The sequence below is a fragment of the Monodon monoceros genome, unplaced genomic scaffold, assembly GCF_005190385.1.
Source record: "Monodon monoceros isolate NGI ecotype Baffin Bay Population unplaced genomic scaffold, NGI_Narwhal_1 Super_Scaffold_3, whole genome shotgun sequence".
Lineage (NCBI taxonomy): Eukaryota > Metazoa > Chordata > Mammalia > Artiodactyla > Monodontidae > Monodon > Monodon monoceros.
Genome location: NW_021703780.1, coordinates 48,600,381 through 48,620,544, shown reverse-complemented (window position 1 = coordinate 48,620,544; position 20,164 = coordinate 48,600,381). Strand labels below are relative to the sequence as shown.

General features: G+C 38.9%; 1 protein-coding gene across 9 annotated transcripts in view; it reads right to left on the bottom strand.

Annotated features, from left to right (window-relative positions):
- The window catches only part of RBMS3 (RNA binding motif single stranded interacting protein 3), a 711,536-nt gene that overhangs the window by 519,194 nt on the left and 172,178 nt on the right, over positions 1–20,164 (bottom strand). The window lies entirely within an intron of this gene.

Here is a 20,164-nt window from a genome sequence, read left to right as displayed (position 1 = left end):
AAAAATCCTCAACAAAATACTAGCAAACAGAATCCAACAGCACATTAAAAGGATCATACATTATGATCAAGTGGGGTTTATCCAGGGAATGCAAGGATTCTTCAATATACACAAATCAATCAACGTGATACACCATGTCAACAAACTGAAGGAGAAAATCCATATGATCATCTCAATAGATGCAGAGAAAGCTTTCGACAAAATTCAACACCCATTTATGATAAAAACCCTCCAGAAAGTAGGCATAGAGGGAACTTACCTCAACATAATAAAGGCCATATATGACAAACCCACAGCCAACATCGTCCTCAATGGTGAAAAACTGAAAGCATTTCCACTAAGATCAGGAACAAGAAGAGGTTGCCCACTCTCACCACTGTTATTCAACATAGTTTTGGAAGTTTTAGCCACAGCAATCAGAGAAGAAAAAGAAATAAAAGGAATCCAAATTGAAAAAGAAGAAGTAGAGCTGTCACTGTTTGCAGATGACATGACACTCTACACAGAGACTCCTAAAGATGCTACCAGAAAAGTACTAGAGCTCATCAATGAATTTGGTAAAGTAGCAGGATGCAAAATTAATGCACAGAAATCGCTTGCATTCCTATACACTAATGATGAAGAATCTGAAAGTGAAATTAAGAAAACACTCCCATTAACCACTGCAACAAAAAGAATAAAATATCTAGGAATAAACCTATATAAGGAGACAAAAGACCTGTATGCAGAAAATTATAAGACACTGATGAAAGAAATTAAAGATGATACAAATAGATGGAGAGATACACCATGTTCTTGGATTGGAAGAATCAACATTGTGAAAATGACTCTACTACCCAAAGCAATCTACAGATTCAATGCAATCCCGATCAAACTACCACTGGCTTTTTTCACAGAACTAGAACAAAAAAATTTCACAATTTCTATGGAAACACAAAAGACCCCGAACAGCCAAAGCAATCTTGAGAAAGAAAAACGGAGCTGGAGGAATCAGGCTCCCTGACTTCAGACTATACTACAAAGCTACAGTAATCAAGACAGTATGGGACTGGCACAAAAACAGAAATATAGATCAATGAAACAGGATAGAAAGCCCAGAGACAAACCCATGCACATATGGTCACCTTATCTTTGATAAAGGAGGCAAGAATATACAGTGGAGAAAAGACAGCCTCTTCAATAAGTGGTGCTGGGAAAACTGGACAGCTACGTGTAAAAGAATGAAATTAGAACAGTCTCTAACACCGTATATAAAAATAAACTCAAAATGGATTAAAGACCTAAATGTAAGGCCAGACACTATCAAACTCTTAGAGGAAAACATAGGCAGAATGCTCTATGACATAAATCACAGCAAGATCCTTTTTGACCCACCTCCTAGAGAAATGGAAATAAACACAAAAATAAACAAATGGGACCTAATGCAACTTAAAAGCTTTTGCACAGCAAAGGAAACCATAAACAAGACCAAAAGACAACCCTCAGAATGGGAGAAAATATTTGCAAATGAAACAACTGACAAAGGATTAACCTCCAAAATTTACAAGCAGCTCATGCAGCTCAATAACAAAAAAGAAAACACCCCAATCTAATAATGGGCAGACGACCTAAATAGACATTTCTTCAAAGAAGATATACAGATTGCCAACAAACACATGAAAGAATGCTCAACATCATTAATCATTTGAGAAATGAAAATCAAAACTACAATGAGATACCATCTCACACTGGTCAAAATGGCCATCATCAAAAAATCTAGAAACAATAAATGCTGGAGAGTGTGTGGAGAAAAGGGAACCCTCTTGCACTGTTGGTGGGAATGTAAATTGATATAGCCACTATGGAGAACAGTATGGAGGTTCCTTAAAAAACTAAAAATTGAACTACCATATGGCCCAGCAATCCCACTACTGGGCATATAACCTGAGAAAACCATAGTTCAATAAGAGTCATGTATCACAATGTTCATTGCAGCTCTATTTACAAAAGCCAGGACATGGAAGCAACCTAAGTGTCCGTTAATAGATGAATGGGTAAAGAAGATGTGGTGCATATATACAATGGAATATTACTCAGCCATAAAAAGAAATGAAATTGAATTATTTGTAGTGAGGTGGATGGACCTAGAGTCTGTCATACAGAGTGAAGTCAGTCAAAAAGAGAAAAACAAATACTGTTTGCTAACATATATATATGGAATCTGAAAAAAAATGTCATGAAGAATCTAGGGTAAGATGGGAATAAAGGTGCAGACCTACTAGAGAATGGACTTCAGGATATGGGGCGGGGGAATGGTAAGCTGGGACAAAGTGAGAGAGTGGCATGGATATATATACACTACCAAATGTAAAATAGATAGCTAGTGGGAAGCAGCCGCATAGCACAGGGAGATCAGCTCGGTGCTTTTTGACCACCTACAAGGGTGGAATAGGAAAGGTGGGAGGGAGGGAGACGCAAGAGATATGGGGACATATGTATATGTATAACTGATTCACTTTGTGATAAAGCAGAAAGTAACACACCATTGTAAAGCAATTATACTCCAATAAAGATGTTAAAAAAAGAGAATATGAACAATAATGTATATATGTATATGTGTGTGTGTATATATATGTGTATATATATATATATATATACACGTATATAACTGAATCAATTTGCTGTACAGCAGAAATTAACACAACATTGTAAATCATCTATACTTCAATTAAAAAAGTAAATAAATGAGATTTTGATTGAATATATACACTAATATGTATAAAATGGGAAACTAATAAGAACCTGCTGTACAAAAAAATAAATAAAATTCAAAACTCCAAAAAATAAAAGTAAACAAATGCAATAAAGTGATAGACGTACTAGTCATATGCCTGGCTCCAGAAAGTGACCAAATATTACGAATAAAAGACAAGTTTCATAGAAATTATCCCATAGGTACCTTTCCTATGTGGTGGGGCGGGGATCCCAGAAATTAAACACAATGGAGTCTTTGGTCCTCTGTGCCAACATTTTTAGAAATTTCAACCATTGTAGTATACTTCAACTTTCCCTAGGAGAAATCACAGGCATCCTTTGAAAGATACTGAGAATTACCCAATATCTATGTTCCAATTGTCAGGCTTCATCCTGAACCATTCTGAATAGTTCTCTGAGTTCCAGGGAATCACCATGGAGGGCACAGTGCTCCAAACTATATAATGGTGTTGGTTAGAGAACAATGGGAAAAGCATCTTACCAAAGTCCTTTCTGTGCACTCTCACCCCAACAATAAAAAAGAGGGATGAGTGCTTTCCAGATATGCTGAGCCCGGCTCAATCAGTTTAAATTCGTCAGCAGCCGCAGCAAACTTACAGATGGTGCCAGACCCCAGGAGAGGAACACCTACCGGAAGCTGGAGCATCCTGAAAAGCTGTCCTTTCTCCCTTCCAAAAGCTTAAGATCAAACTAGTCTCAAGGTCCAGAAGTTCTGGCAGAAAGAGGGAGTCCAAAAACCCAAGTAAGGGATTGTTTTTCCACTTTAGTAACTCAGAGAAAATTTAGTAAGATCCTGCTCACCCATGGCTAATGTCACTCTATGCCTTGATCATGGCTGTGTCTCCTGGGCCAAATTCTCTTGCCTTTCCTCCTCCTGGAAATTCCCTCTTGACAAGTGTGCTCAGTAGGTCCCTTAGTCTTAGCACTTTTCGCAAAAATCAGCTCAAAATAGATGCCAGCAGGGCCCAAGGCAGATGCCAGCAGGCTGTCACCTCTTTGCCCCTGGCTAGAGTGGAATGCCAGCAGCTCACATTGACTCTGCCCTCTCCCTGCCAGCCTCTAGTGAAATCATGCTCTGGCCAGTCCCGCCCGCAGAGCCAGCCCCGGCTGCCCAGTGTTCCCTCAGCCTTCAGGAGTCTGTAAGCATCTTCTCCAGCCAGACGCCCCAGCTCAGGACCAGGCAGGGGCAAACTGCTGGAGACCCCCCTTGCCAGGGCAAAGCCCATCCCAAGATGAGATGGGAAGGGAGTCAGAAAACGCCTCCAGGGTTCAGTTGTTAACTGGGTTGGAGGGTACGGCACCAGAGTCAGGGCCCCATGCATGCTGCTCAGATTCACTGCAATAACCAGCTGCTTGTCCGGTCGCTTGTTGCCAAATAGCAATCTTGGCGTCTAGCCATCCATCGAGCTGGCACTGTGATGGAAATGCTGCAGTTCAACAATTTTCGCCAGGCTGTGCCAACCCAGAGATATAGAGACCTGCCCTGTCTGCAAGCCAGCCCAGTGCTTATCTACTTCCTGGGGAAGCTTTAAGTCTGAGTGTTCCCTAACTAAGTGGAGTAGAAGTATTTCAGAGAAAATGGCTGAAAAGCCAGTGCTACCTACTAAAACTTCTCTTCCAAATGGGTTGAAAGGAAAACAGTGAGATGAGCTAAATTTGGTGTACCTGCAAGAGTTGCCATAGTCCCAAGGCTTCTGTTTTAGCAAGCAAGAGAAGCAGGAGGAATTCAAAGAGCTTTCAGTGGAACCCGCATGAATATGTAGATTTCTTCCCATCTATAAACATATTAACAGCAAGATTACACGTATGGGGTTGCTATATATCCAAGAACCTATTAAACTGCCTAACAATTTTTAAACATTTTCAGGCTATGTAAATTTCTCCCAGAATAATGTACACTCAAGCCTATTTTCAAAATTTTGCATGCATTTTAGTGGCTTCTTAGAGCCCTAACTAAGAACCCAGCTTTATTTCTTCTGTTCAATATTAAGTCCTTGGTTTGAACTTCTTGAAAAGGAGAGTGCCAGTGTACGTTTCTCTCTTTTTCATCCCATATTTACTACCTGTTTTTGTAAACTGTAACCTAGATCCCCTCCAGAAAATCAAGCAAAGGTCAAATAATTTGGTGGGACATCAACGATGATTTTGGCTCAACAGCTGGAACTGTTCCTTCTCTCTGGCTCTGCTAGACTGCTTTCAATTCTCTGCAGGACACTTGAAGTTTACTCATCCATTGTGTTACTGACACTGGCTTAAGGGCATTCTAGGTGTCAGAAAAACTTAATTGTTCATCATGCTGATACTTGGAACCATAGAGCTCCCTTTTTCCAGTTGCTTCAAGAAATTTGAACTTTGAAGTCGATTTTACAGAAATGGTTGATTCTAGATCACAGAGTAAACTCTAGGAGGCTGTGCATCATAAAGGCATGTCCAGGACTCTAAAAACAGGAGGGAGCTGATAAGCCACTGGCCTGTCTCATCTGAGTTTGTTTCCGTTGGTACAGATTGCAAGAAAGATCTATGCTTTGTCTGTTTAGGACTAACACACACAGCCCTGAGGGTTACAGTAAATGAGAGATGCAACAGAGAGGGAAATAAGTTAAGATTCAACTAAGAGGTACGCTTCCTCTTAGGGAGCTAAATATTGTACACATCGCAGTTAAAGGCTATTAGTTCCTTACAAAGGAAAATCCCTGCATTGGTCTGAGGTCTCGCCTACGTGTACAACTTGACATCCTGTAAACATAACGAACACATCTGGATTCTGAAAACATCTCCTCTGAAAGACTAATGGCCCAATTTGTCCTTGTTTGCCCAAAATATCCTTAACACTCATTATGCAATCAATTTTTTTCCTTTTTCAGGGTAAACAAAGGGGATTAGCACATGATGCTCTTGCACTTGAGTTACACCGTGATTTGTTCACACCATTGTCATATCCTGTGTGACAGCCTGACTGTGGTATGCTTGCAGACTCTTCAGGAGAAACTTGCTGAAAAACAGTTGTGTATGGGACTTCCTTGGTGGCACAGTGGTTAAGAATCTGCCTGTCAGTGCAGGAGACACGGGTTCGACCCCAGGTTTGGGAAGATCCCACGTGCCGTGGACCAACTAAGCCCATGCGCCACAACTACTGAAGCCTGCATGCCCTAAGGCCCATGTCCCGCAACTACTGAGCCTGTGTGCTGCAACTACTGAAGCCTGCACGCTTAGAGAGCCCGTGCTCCGCAACAAGAGAAGCCACTGCAATGAGAAGCCCGCACACCGCAACGAAGAGTAGTCCCTGCTCGCCGCAACTAGAGAAAGCCTGTGTGCAGCAATGAAGACCCAACACAGCCAAAACAAAAAACAGTTGTGCGTTTCCTGTCTAAGCTGCCTAGAAAAGAACAGCCAGGTACCTATCTAGTAGTCCATCTCAAATGAGGCTGTAGATTGGCACGCTGCCAATCACCTTCCATCCAAGGAGGAAAAAGCATGGAAATGCCAGCAACCTTCCTCTTAGAGAATTTTTGTGCAAAACCTGCTGTGTCTGCCTTCTCAAAAAGTGAGGAATCCTGATGTCCTTGACTATCTGGAGAAAACAAAACAAAAGCCCTCATAAGCTGGGGGCTGAGGCCATTGTGGGTAACATTGAATGCTGTTTCAATATTCAATATGGAGAGAGGCTAAAAAGTTGGTGGAGGTGTCCTTTGTCTATTTATTCTCTTCTGACGTAATGAAATGCTTGCCTTTACTGTCTTTTTATTTTAAAGAGCCCAGAGAGGGGAGCTGGCACTGATTTTCGAAAGTATCTATGACAACATCCTATAAGAATATTGCTCAGCCGTAAAAATGAATGAAATAATGCCATTTGCAGCAACATGTATGGACCCAGAGATTATCATACTAAGTGAAGTAAGACAGAGAAAGACAAATATCATATGATATCACTTATATGTGAAATCTAATAAAAAATGATACAAATCAACTTATTTACAAAACAGAAACAGACCCACAGATCTTGAAATCAAACTTATGGTTACCAAAGGGGAAACGTGGGGGGAAGTGATAATTTAGGAGATTGGGATTAACATACACACACTACTATATATAAAATAGATAGTAAAAAGGACTGTATAGCACTGGGAACTCTACTCAATATTCTGTAATAATCTATATGGGAAAAGAATCTGAAAAAGAATGGATACATATACATATATAATAACTGATTCACTTTGCTGTACACCTAAAACTAACACAACATTGTAAACCAACTATACTCCAATAAAAATTAAAAATAAAAAATAAAAAGAATTTCTTTCTTGTTTTACCCTCACCTACACCCTTCCAACTACCTACTCAGTATTTTGCAGGTATAAAAATATTGGTCCTATAGTTTTAATATCCATAGGGATATTAACAAATATTATTCTGTGAAGTCTGGTTCTGGAGAAAGCCATTTTTTCCCACTCTGCCCTAAGGAATAAAAATAAGAATTTAAGATGTAAAAGCATTCACAGGACCTGGAATTTAGTCCCCAACAGATAACAACATTTCATGCCACAAATTGTGACTAGGCCCTGGGAATGTGGCAGTCACTGAGCTAAATGTTGGGGATTGGAAAAAGAAACCATTCCTGCTCTCAAGGAAATTATCTCCAAATATAGAAGTGCTCATAAGCATACAGACACTGTGTGTGTGTGTGTGCGCGTGCACGCGTGCGTGTGTGTGTGTTATGTGCTGATACGTCCTGGCCATAGTACTTGCTTTGGAAAACCAGCCACAAGTTTCCAATCTGCCCCACTGATTTTTGGCATACAGTATTTAGTACATGCTTTCCTTATTTGTTCGACATTTGATTTGCTTGCTTGTTTTCTATTTATCACCATGGTTTAGGCTTAGGGCATCTGTGTTCCATCAGGTTGCAAAATGACCTCTATGAACAAGGCTGATTAATGCTTTAGGACGTATTGTTCATTAGCAGAAAGCGGGGATCTCGGAGAACTGAAAATCAAACAGCTGTGCGTTTTATAACAGAAGGATTCTGGAAGGTCATACAATTATAGGGGCACCTGAGGCTTAGTGGGTAAAGGGAGTTGCCAGGGCCATGGAGCTCTTTGGCTGCAGAGCTAGGATGTGACTCGGGTCTCCCAATCGCCAGTCACCACACTAGTGGACAATCCTCGACAACATTTTCTGGACCCAACCTATGCCTTTCACATCCATCCCCAACTGCTCCTTCCTGGTGAGTTGGGAGCTCTGGGTGGGGGGTAAGCACCCTGAGCTGAGACCACCCGCGCTTGGGGTGTGCTATGCTAGCCTGTCGCAGCTTCTTCCATTCTTGGTGCTGGCTTGGGGGCTGTGGTTCCTCAGCATCTCTGTTTGCCCAGAAAAATCTCAATTGAGTGAAACAGCATGAAATACACTGCTCCCATTTCTGTCAACACAGGGATGTGAAACTGGAATTCTACAATGACTGTGGTACAAAAGGGAACTCTGGAGCAGTTGGTGTCATGTTGCACTGAACACAGTTGCACTGAACGCTGACACACTGGTACCCAAAACAAGTGCCTGGGATGCTACAGCGCAGTCAAGTTGTTTTTCCAACATAACACCTATTTTTGTAATATGTTGAGATAAACTTTCTTGTGTTAAACTAGGATGACGGCCCGTCTAGTATTAAAATGAAAATTTGAAAAACAAATGTGCTAGTGATAGACAATTTGTGCCACTAGATCTATATGCTTGTAATCATCATTTACCAGTAGTAGGTGTTTTATCTAGTATCATTGTTTAATAAATTTAAAAGTTGGTAATACCACATTGCCTGTGTCTCTTTTTTATTATTTGATCACTTTTCTAAATTTGAAAATCTGGGAGCTATTATATCTACTCTCCTCAGAACATTTAGCAATTCATATAGGTAGTGAATGATAGAAGGAATAAAACTCTATCAAAGGGCATTTATATCACAATAATATCCAGGAAATAGTAACTTCCATTCGAAACACGGTTTGATGTTTTCAGATATTTTATCATAATTTGTCTAAAGAGTTCTTCATGCTTTTATAAGAAGGGGAAAAGGACCTTAATGTAAACAAAACACATTTTGCTGAAGTGTTTTTTTCCCCAAACTAGACACTCAACACTGTTCCTTAAGTAGTTACTATGCAAGGCACTACAGGACTGTACAGTACAGGTGTGTTGTTTTGGCAGAATTTTGCAAGTCATTAATCAATTTTCTATGGTGGCTCAAAAAGTCCTTCCTTCATGCCCATTGACAGGCAGTTCTGAGACTGAGTCTGCAATATGGTTTGGTGTCACCAAAGAATGGCATAGAAATAATTGTCTTCCTCTCCTTACACCCACAGGCATTGAAGTACCCAAGTTCTAGGCCAAGTTTTGGTGAAAAGGGTCTGTTTCAGCAACTTATGTGCTTATTCCAATACCTAAACCTAGGTGAAGAATGAGAGTCAGCTCTACTGTCTGGGTTTGAATTCCCACTCAGCCACTGGTAGGATGTGTCAATGGTTCTAGAACCTTCAAAAAATGACTTTACCTCTCTGGATCTCAGTTCCCTTAGTGGCAAAAGAGAGTAACAGTTGCTCATTGGTAATGGAAGAGGTTGGTAATTAAGTGAAATAGTACCTGTTAAGTAGAGTCCACTTTGCCTGGAATCGGGGGGTTCCCAGGATGTGTGTCTTTCATGCTGAAACCTGGAAAGTCTTGACAAGCCAGAAAGAGCTGACCATTCTGATAATGACCAGCGTTCTTGGCCTTCCCCAATCAATAGAAATTGACTAGAGGCCGGACAAGAAATTCAGGCAAGGCTTTATTGGGGTCCCTGCTGCAGCAGGGGGGAGCGAGAACAAACAACAGGTTCCCTTACTTTGCTTGCTCCCTGGGGGGCTGGCAAGCTTGCTCCTTATATGGGGTGAGGGTAGGGGTGTGTCCAGGGGTTGGGCCAGAGGGGTAGCTTAGGTCGTCTGCCCACCCCTCTGGTGGTGTTAAGTGCAGGGGGCATGCGCAGTACCCTGCTTTTGCTCCCAACACCCTGTTTTTGCTCCTGGCTCTTCAGAAGTGGCAGTTGAGTTTTTTTGTCTTTTGTATCTTTTTGTCCATAATTTGCCCCAACTGCACGTGCAAGCAATTATTTTTAGTCCCATATAGTTTTTTTGTGTTTTGTTGCTGGAGGAGAGGTTTGTCCAGGTGCAAGCATTGCAGCACTACAGCAAAGGGTCCCAGGTCCCAGCCTGTCTCAGCTCTACCTGCAAAGTGCTTGCAGTAGTACCTGGTACACAGCACTCACTGAGATGTCAGTTTCACTGTCATTGTTTTTCATTTCACTGGAATTCTAACATGAAATGAATGTGAACAAATTCACGGTCCACAGGATTAGCGCGAAGTTGTAACCTCATAAATACTACCTTTTTGCTTTAGATTAAAGCAAACCGAGTCACATACAGAGGCAGAGACCCAGGAACTATTTATGTAAAGGCCCACAGCAAATCACTTTCCACTCAGACAAAATGATCCTGACATGAAAGCATTCCCTGGAAATATGCCTCCTTCCCTCTCTCAGAGGTGTCATTCATTATTAGTGCCACATGACTCTTTTAAAATTTGAAACTAGGGGGAGACTTTCACAGTTCTCTGATAACCTCATTTCTAGTTCTTACTTGAACTGCTCATGGCCTTTTTCTGGTTTGTGGTCATGAAAGTATCCTAAAGACCCTTTATCCAATAAAGCATGCAGGTAATTGTAGTGCTCAGGGAGTTCTCTGTGTGATCGTGCCCTGGTTCTGTGTTGAGACACGCAGATCACCCAGAGATTATGTCTCTGCCTTGCCCTGGGATGTTGAAGCATGAATCAGTGAAACAGGTCAGCTTTTTGTCTTAAACTTGGTTGCTTTCCCAAGATTCCTGTGCAAGAATCAGCAAGGCTCAATCCTGCAGGTAACAAATCAATGTTAGGCTCAGTGCCTTTGAAAACTCTGGTATAGAGGGCAATAATTACCAACAACCAAGGCCTGTGTCCTGAATAATGAAGGCAATTGTATTCACAGAGATAAAGGCTGCAAGTGAAGAATCACAGGGCTCTAGAGCTGAAAGGACTTGGGGTAGTATGTTGTCATATGCAGTTTCAATACAGAGCTAGAAATCATGACCACTCACTTCACAGGGAATGTTTAGATTAGGAGCAAACTTATTTCAGTTTATATTGGTAAGTTCTTGTAAGCGTAACACCCATACCAGGCCCTATTTTAGTGCTTCTCATGTATTAACTCATTTAATTCTCTTAACAACCCTAAAAGGAAGGTATCATTACTGTGTCCATTTTATAGAAAGAGAAACCAAGGAACAGAGAAGTAGTGTAACTTGTCCAAGAACACAGAGCTGATAAAGTTAGATTGAGACTCGTACCCAGAGTGGTCCTCATAATGATGTACAGAGAAAAAGGCGACCTGTCACAGGTTCTGGATTTGCATCTGAATTTATATGGTTACAATGAATATTTCAATAATTGATATTATTTAAGATCTGTCTCCCTAATTCTAAATTTAGTGTAATTGTTTCAATAAATAGAAGTTCCTAGTAAGCACAAAAGAGCTTTCTATAACATTGTTTAATAGAAGCAGAGGAAACACTTTTTAAATATATACTTTGGAAGAAAATTTAGTTGGTAAGAACTAATTCAAGCTAAAACCAACTCAACCTATTGATTCAGCAATAAACTCTAAGTGAGATCATAATATCGTCAATATACACACATTGACTAAGACTATCAAATATGTTTTAAACCACTTAATTATATTGAAGAGCTAAGACGCTTGGCATCAGTTTGATTCAAAAACTTCCATTTTATTTGTTAAAGAATATCATTATGCCATACTGAAGCACTATGGTGTTTTAAAATTTATTTTGCACTGTTTTAATCTTTTAGATCAAGCCTAAATTGTATGTATTTATCCTGATACTGTGACTGTTTATAGCATGACCGTACCACTGAACAACGGATAGCAACAATCATACAAAATACTACAAGTTAATACAAGAATTTATGATTATATAGAGATAAATAAGACAGGAATAAGGCAAAAACCAAAATATGTGCTCTGTTTGAACACAGAGCCCTTAAAATTACAGGTGAGCTCTACTTAATTTACCACTGTATAAATGACAAAAAAGATTTTTCCATTGCATAAGTGAATAACGATAATTAGAATTTATTTAGGGTTTAAAACGTATCAGTCACTAATATACTCAGATGGGCTACGTGACTTTATCAAGCTTACACCGCTTCTGAGTGATTAATGAGAACACACAAGCGATTAAAAATTCTCTGATACTCTCATGGTCTGATGCCACCCCCTTGCTTTCTTAAGGAGGACGGCTTTATATTGCGAACTTCTTAGCACACTGACTATATTGTTAAGAAGCCTTAGGGATGATGGAAATTTTTTATATCTTGATTATTGTGGTGCCTACACAGGTGTATATATTTGTCAAAACTCATCAAACACTACACTTAAAATGAGTGTATTTAAGTTGACTCCTAAATAATGTTGATTTAAAACTAAAACAACAAACATATGTACACAATTTTCAGAGGCAATATTTAAACCGTAGAGTGAAGTCCTTATTTGTCAAGAGACACCACATTGTTAGAGATATAACGAACGTGATAACAGATAAACACTAAAGCAAAATTTTTTTTTAAATTTTCTTTTTAAGAATAAATTGTAACCTATCCCCTCTATAACAATCAATAAGTATTAACACATTAACAAAATGAAGGACAAAAATCACATAAACATATCAATAGGCACAGAAAAAGCCTTTGAAAAAATTCAACATCCATTCATGATGAAAATTCTCATCAAAGTTGGTAAAGAGGGACTATATCTCTATATAATACAGGCAGTTTATGACAAACTGCTAACATCATACTCAATGATGAAAAGCTAAAAGCTTTTACTCTAAAATAAGGAACAAGACAAGACTCAATATCAAAAAACAAACAACTTGATTAAAAATGGGCAGAAGACCTGAATAGACATTTTCCAAAAAAGACATACAGATGGCCCACTGGCACATGAGAAGATGCTCAACATCGATAATCATCATGAAAATGTAAATCAAAACCACAATGAGGTATCACCTTACACCTGTCAGAATGGCTATTGTCGAAAACACCACAAATAACAAATGCTGGAGAGGGTGTGGAGAAAAGGGAGCCCTAGTACACTGCTGGCAGGAATGTAAATTGGTGCAGCCACTGTGGAAAACAGTATGGAGGTTCCTCAGAAAACTAAAAGTAGAACTACCAATTAACCAGCAATTTCACTCCTGGGTATATATCAAAAGAAAACAAAAACACTAATTTGGAAAGATACATGCACCCCAATGTTCATAAGAGCATTATTTGCAATAGCCAAGATATGGAAGCAACTAAGTGTCCATCGACAGATGAATGGATAAGGAAGATGTAATATATATACAATGGAATATTACTCAGCCATAAAAAAGAATGAAATTTTGCCATTTTTAACAACAGGAAAGGACTGGGAGAATATTAGGCTGAGTGAGATAAAACAGACAGAGAAAGAAAAATACTCTGTGTTCTCACTTACATGTGAAACCTAAAAAACAAAACGAATGAATATAACAGGACAGAAACAGACTCACAAGTATAGAGAACAATCTAGTGGTTAGCAGTGGAGAGAGGGATGGAGGGAGGGGCAAAGGGTTAAGAGGTACAAACTACTATGTATAAAATAAGTAATATACAAGGGTATATTGTACAGCACAGGGAATATAGCCAATATTTTATAATAACTTTAAAATTAGTATACTCTTCAAAAATAATGAATCAGGGGCTTCCCTGGTGGCGCAGTGGTTGAGAGTCCGCCTGCCGATGCAGGGGACACGGGTTTGTGCCCCGGTCTGGGAAGATCCCACATGCCGCGGAGTGGCTGGGCCCATGAGCCGTGGCCGCTGAGCCTGTGCGTCCAGAGCCTGTGCTCCGCAAGAGGAGAGGCCACAACAGTGAGAGGCCAAAGTACCACAAAAAAAAAAAAAGAATCAATATGTTGTATGCTTGAAATTAATATTGTAAATCAACTATAATTTAATAAAAAAGAATAAATTTTAACTATAACATTCACAATCGTGATTAAATAATGTATACAAATCATGCTCTTGCCAATTTTCAGATTAAAAGCTGTGATATTTAATATGGCAAGTACACAGATTTGCTTTGTGTATTTTTTTCATCAATAGTCTGTAATATGGTAGCCTCAGAAGTCACTGGTTGCAAAGATCAATCTGTAGAAAAATTCCAGAACCAAAAATTTTCAGCAAACACCATTTTATGAGCCCAAATTACTTTGCATTAGCTATGGAATTAGCAGTCAGTTGGCACACTGTGACCTGTTTGACAGCTGAGACCTGATAGTTCAGGCCAGAATAAATGGTTATTTCCTGTCTCAGTAGCAATACTGAGTGAGTAATCAAAGTATTGATCCTTATTTGATTACTACCACACATGTGCCTCAGGTTATCCTGAGGCTTCCCTCTAGGAATCTCCTTGGGATCTACAGTGTAAAAAAACTTCATATCCTGTGAGGTGGATGGACCTAGAGTCTGTCATACAGAGTGAAGTAAGTCAAAAAGAGAAAAACAAATACCGTATGCTAACACATATATATGGAATCTAAGAAAAAAAAAAAAAGGTCATGAAGTACCTAGGGGTAAGACGGGAATAAAGACACAGACCTACTAGAGCGTGGACTTGAGGATATGGGGAGGGGGAAGGGTAAGCTGTGACAAAGTGAGAGAGTGGCATGGACATATATACACTACCAAACGTAAAATGGATAGCTAGTGGGAAGCAGCCGCATAGCACAGGGAGATCAGCTAGGTGGTTTGTGACCACCTAGAGGGGTGGGATAGGGAGGGTGGGAGGGAGGGAGACGCAAGAGGGAAGAGATATGGGAACATATGTATATGTATAACTGAGTCACTTTGTTATAAGGCAGAAACTAACACACCATTGTAAAGCAATTATACTGCAATAAAGATGTTAAAAAAAAAACCCTTCACATCCAAAACGTTTCTTCTTTCATTCTAGTAGTACAAAGGTTTTTTTTTTAAACATCTTTATTGGAGTATAATTGCTTTAAAATGTTCTGTTAGTTGCTGCTGTATAACAAAGCAAATCAGCTATATGTATACATATATCCTCATATCTCCTCCCTCTTGTCTCTCTCTCGCACCCTCCCTATCCCACCCCACTAGGTGGACACAGAGCAGAGACCTGATCTCCCCGTGCCATGCAGCTGCTTCCCACTAGCTATCTATTTTACATTTGATAGTATATATATGTCCATGCCACTCTCTCACTTTGTCCCAGCTTACCTTTCCCCCTCCCCGTGTCCTCAAGTCCATTCTCTATGTCGGCATCTTTATTCCTGTCCTGCCCCTAGGTTCTTCAGAACCATTGGATTGTTTTTTTCTTTTTAGATTCCATATATATGTGTTAGCATATGGTATATGTTTTTCTCATTCTGACTTACTTTGCTCTGTATGATAGTCTCTAGGTCCATCCACCTCACTACAAATAACTCAGTTTCGTTTCTTTTTATGGCTGAGTAATATTCCATTGTATAAATGTGCCACATCTTCTTTATCCATTCATCTGTCGATGGACACTTAGGTTGCTTCCATGTCCTGGCTATTGTAAATAGTACTGCAATGAACATTGTGGTACATGACTCTTTTTGAATTATAGTTTTCTCAAGTTATATGCTCAGTAGTGGGATTGTTGGGTCATATTGTAATTTTTTTTTAGTGTTTTTTTTTTTTTTTTTTTTTTTTTTTTTGCGGTACGTGGGCCTGTCACTGTTGTGGCCTCTCCCGTTGCGGAGCACAGGCTCCAGACGCGCAGGCTCAGCGGCCATGGCTCACGGGCCTAGCCGCTCCACGGCATGTGGGATCTTCCCAGACTGGGGCATGAACCCGTGTCCCCTGCATCGGCAGGTGGACTCTCAACCACTGCGCCACCTGGAAAGCCCTATTTTTAGTTTTTTGAGGAGCCTCCATACTGTTCTCCATAGTGGCTGTATCAATTTACATTCCCACCGACAGTGCAAGAGGATTGCCTTTTCTCCACAGACTCTCCAGCATTTATTGTTTGTAGATTTTTTGATGATGGCCATTCTGACTGGTGTGAGGTGATACCTCATTGTAGTTTTGATTTGCATTTCTCTAATGATTAGAGATGTTGAGCATCCTTTCATGTTTTTGTTGGCAATCTGTATATCTTCTTTGGAGAAATGTCTCTTTAGGTCTTCTGCCCATTTTTGGATTGGGTTGTTTTCTTTTTTGTTATTGAGCTGCATGAGCTGCTTGTAAATTTTGGAGACTAATCCTTTGTCAGTTGCTTCATTTGCAAATATATTCTTCCATTCTGAGGGTTGTCTTTTCGTCTTGTTTATGGTTGCCTTTGCTGTGCAAAAGCTTTTAAGTTTCATTAGGTCCAATTTGTTTATTTTTATTTCCATTTCTCTAGGAGGTGGGTCAAAAAGGATCTTGCTGTGATTTATGTCATAGAGCATTCTGCCTATGTTTTCCTCTCAGAGTTTTATAGTGTCTGGCTTCACATTTAAGTCTTTACTCCATTTTAAGTTTATTTTTGTGTATGGTGTTAGGGAGCGTTCTAATTTCATTCTTTTACATGTAGCTGTCCAGTTCTCTCAGCACCACTTATTGAAGAGGCTGTCTTCAACATCGTATGTTCTTGCCTTCTTTATCAAAGTTAAGGTGACCATATGTGTGTGTGTTTATCTCTGGGCTTTCTATCCTGTTCCATTGATCTATATTTGTTTCTGTGCCAGTACCATACTGTCTTGATTACTGTAGCTTTGTAGTATAGTCTGAAGTCACGGAGCCTGATTCCTCCAGGTCAGTTTTTTTCCCTCAAGATTGCTTTGGCTATTCGGGGTCTTTTGTATCTCCATAAAAATTTTAAGATTTTTGGTTCTAGTTCTGTAAAAAGTGCCACTGGTAATTTGATAGGGATTGCACTGACTCTGTAGGTTGCTTTGGGTAGAATAGTAATTTTCACAATACTGATCCTTCCTACCCAAGAATATGGTATATCTCTCCATCTGTTTGTGTCATCATTGATTTCTTTCATCAGTGTCTTATAGTATTCTGAGTACAGGTCTTTTACCTCCTGAGGTAGGTTTATTCCTAGGTATTTTAATCTTTTTGTTGCAATGGTGAATAGGATTGTTTCCTTAACTTCTATTTCTGATCTATCATTGTTAGTGTATAGGAATGCAAGAGACTTCTGTGCATTAATTGTGTATCCTGAAACTTTACCAGATTCATTGATTAGCTCTAGTAGTTTTCTGGTGGCATCCTTAGGATACTCTATGTACAGTATCATGTCATCTGCAGACAGTGACAGCTTTACTTCTTCTTTTCCGATTTGGATTCCTTTTATTTCTTTTTCTCCTCTGATTGCTGTTGCTAAAACTTCCAAACCTATGTTGAATAATAGTGGTGAGAGTGGGCAACCTTGTCTTCTTACTTATCTTAGTGGAAAAGTTCAGATTTTCACCATTGAGAACGATGTTGACTGTGGATTTGTCATATATGGCCTTTATTATGTTGCGGTAGGTTCCCTCTATGCCTACTTTCTGGAGAGTTTTTATCAGAAATGGCTGTTGAATTTTGTCGAAAGCTTTTTCTGCATCTACTGAGATTATCATATGGTTTTTATCCTTCAATTTGTTAATATGGTGTATCACATTGATTGATTTGCATATAAGAATCCTTGCATTCCTGGGATAAACCCCACTTGATCATGGTGTATGATCCTTTTAATGTGCTGTTGGATTCTGTTTGCTAGTACTTTGTTGAGAATTTTTGCTTCTATGTTCATCAGTGATATTAGCCTGTAGTTTTTTTTGTGATATCTTTGTCTGGTTTTGTTATAAGGGTGATGGTTGCCTTGTAGAATGAGCTTGGGAGTGTTCCTCCCTCTGCTACATATTGGAAGAGTTTGGGAAGGAAGGGTGTTAACTCTTCTCAAAATTTTTGATAGAATTCACCTGTGAAGGCATCTGGTCCTGGGATTTTGTTTGTTGGAAGATTTTTAATCACAGTTTCAATTTCAGTGCTTGTCATTGGTCTGTTTATATTTTCTATTTCTTCCTGGTTCAGTCTCCGAAGGTTGTGCATTTCTAAGAATTTGTCCATTTCTTCCAGGTTGTCCATTTTATTGGCATATAGTTGCTTGTAGTAATCTCTCATGATCTTTTGCATTTCTTCAGTGTCAGTTGTTACTGATCCTTTTTCATTTCTAATTCTATTGATTTGAGTCTTCTCTCTTTTTTTCTTGATGAGTCTGGCTAATGGTTTATCAATTTTGCTTATCTTCTCAAAGACCCAGCTTTTACTTTTATTGATCTTTGCTATTGTTTCCTTCATTTCTTTTTCTTTTATTTCCGATCTGACCTTTATGATTTCTTTCCTTTTCCTAACTTTGGGGTTTTTTTGTTCTTCTTTCTCTAATTGCTTTATGTGTAAGGTTATGTTGTTTATTTGAGATGTTTCTTGTTTCTTAAGGTAGGATTGTATTGCTATAAACTTCCCTCTTAGAACTGCTTTTGCTGCATCCCATAGGTTTTGGGTCATCGTGTTTTCATTGTCATTTGTTTCTAGGTATTTTTTGGTTTCCTCTTTGATTTCTTCAGTGATCTCTTGGTTATTAAGTAGTGTATTGTTTAACCTCCATATGTTTGTATTTTTTACAGATTTTTTCCTGTAATTGGTATCTAGTCTCATAGCATTGTGGTCAGAAAAGCTACCTATATGATTTCAATTTTCTTAAATTTACCAAGGCTTGATTTGTGACCCATCATATGATCTATCCTGGAGAATGTTCCATAAGCAGTTGAGAAGAAAGTGTATTCTGTTGTTTTTGGATGGAATGTCCTATAAATTTCAATTAAGTCTATCTTGTTTAATGTATCATTTAAAGCTTGTGTTTCCTTATTTATTTTCACTTTGGATGATCTGTCCATTGGTGAAAGTGGGGTGTTAAAGTCCCCTACTATTATTGTGTTACTGTTGATTTCCCCTTTTATGGCTCTTAGCATTTGCCTTATGTATTGAGGTGCTCCTATGTTGGGTACATAAATATTTCCAATTGTTATATCTTCTTCTTGGGTTTTTCCCTTGATCATTATGTAGTGTCCTTCTTTGTCTGTTGTAATACTCTTTACGTTAAAGTCTATTTTGTCTGATATGAGAATTGTTACACCAGCTTTATTCTGATTTCCTTTTGCATGGAATATCTTTTTCCATCTCCTCACTTTCAGTCTATGTGTGTCCCTAGGTCTGATGTGGGTCTCTTGTAGACAGTGTATATACATGTCTTGTTTTTGTATCCATTCAGCCAGTCTATGTCTTTTGGTTGGAGCATTTAATCCATTTACATTTAAGGTAATTATTGATATGTATGTTCCTATTACCATTTTCTTAATTGTTTTGGGTTTGTTATTGTACGTGTTTTCTTTCTCTTGTGTTTGCTGCTTAGAAAAGTTTCTTTAGCATTTGTTGTAAAGCTGGTGTGGTGGTGCTGAATTCTCTTAGGTTTTGCTTGTCTGTACAGGTTTCAATTTCTCTGTCAAATCTGAATGAGATCCTTGCTGGGTAGAGTCATCTTGGTTAAAGGATCTTCCCTTTCATCACTTTAAATATGTCCTGCCACTCCCTTTTGGCTTGCAGAGTTTCTGTTGAAAGATCAGCTGTTAACCTTATGGGGATTCCCTTTTTGTTATTTGTTGCTTTTCCCTTGCTGGTTTTAATATTTTTTCTTTGTATTTAAATTTTGATAGTTTGATTAATATGTGTCTTGGTGTGTTTCTCCTTGGATTTATCCTGTATGGGACTTTCTGTGCTTCCTGGACTTGATTGACTATTCCCTTTCCCATATTAGGGAAGTTTTCAACTATAATCTCTTCAAATATTTTCTCAGTCCCTTTCTTTTTCTCTTCTTTTTCTGGGACCCCTATATTTTGAATGTTGATGCATTTAATGTTGTCTCAGAGGTCTCTGAGATGTCCCCAATTCTTTTCATTCTTTTTTTTAGAATTCTGCTCTGTGGTAGTTATTTCCACTATTTTATCTTCTGGGTCACTTATCCGTTCTTCTTCCTCAGTTATTCTGCTATTGATTCCTTCTAGAGAATTTTTAATTTCATTTATTGTGTTGTTCATAATTTTTTGTTTGCTCTTTTGTTCTTCTAGGTCCTTGTTAAACCTTTCTTGTATTTTCTCCATTCTATTTCCAAGATTTTGGATCATCTTTACTATCATTACTCTGAATTCTTTTTCAGGTAGATTGCCTATTTCCT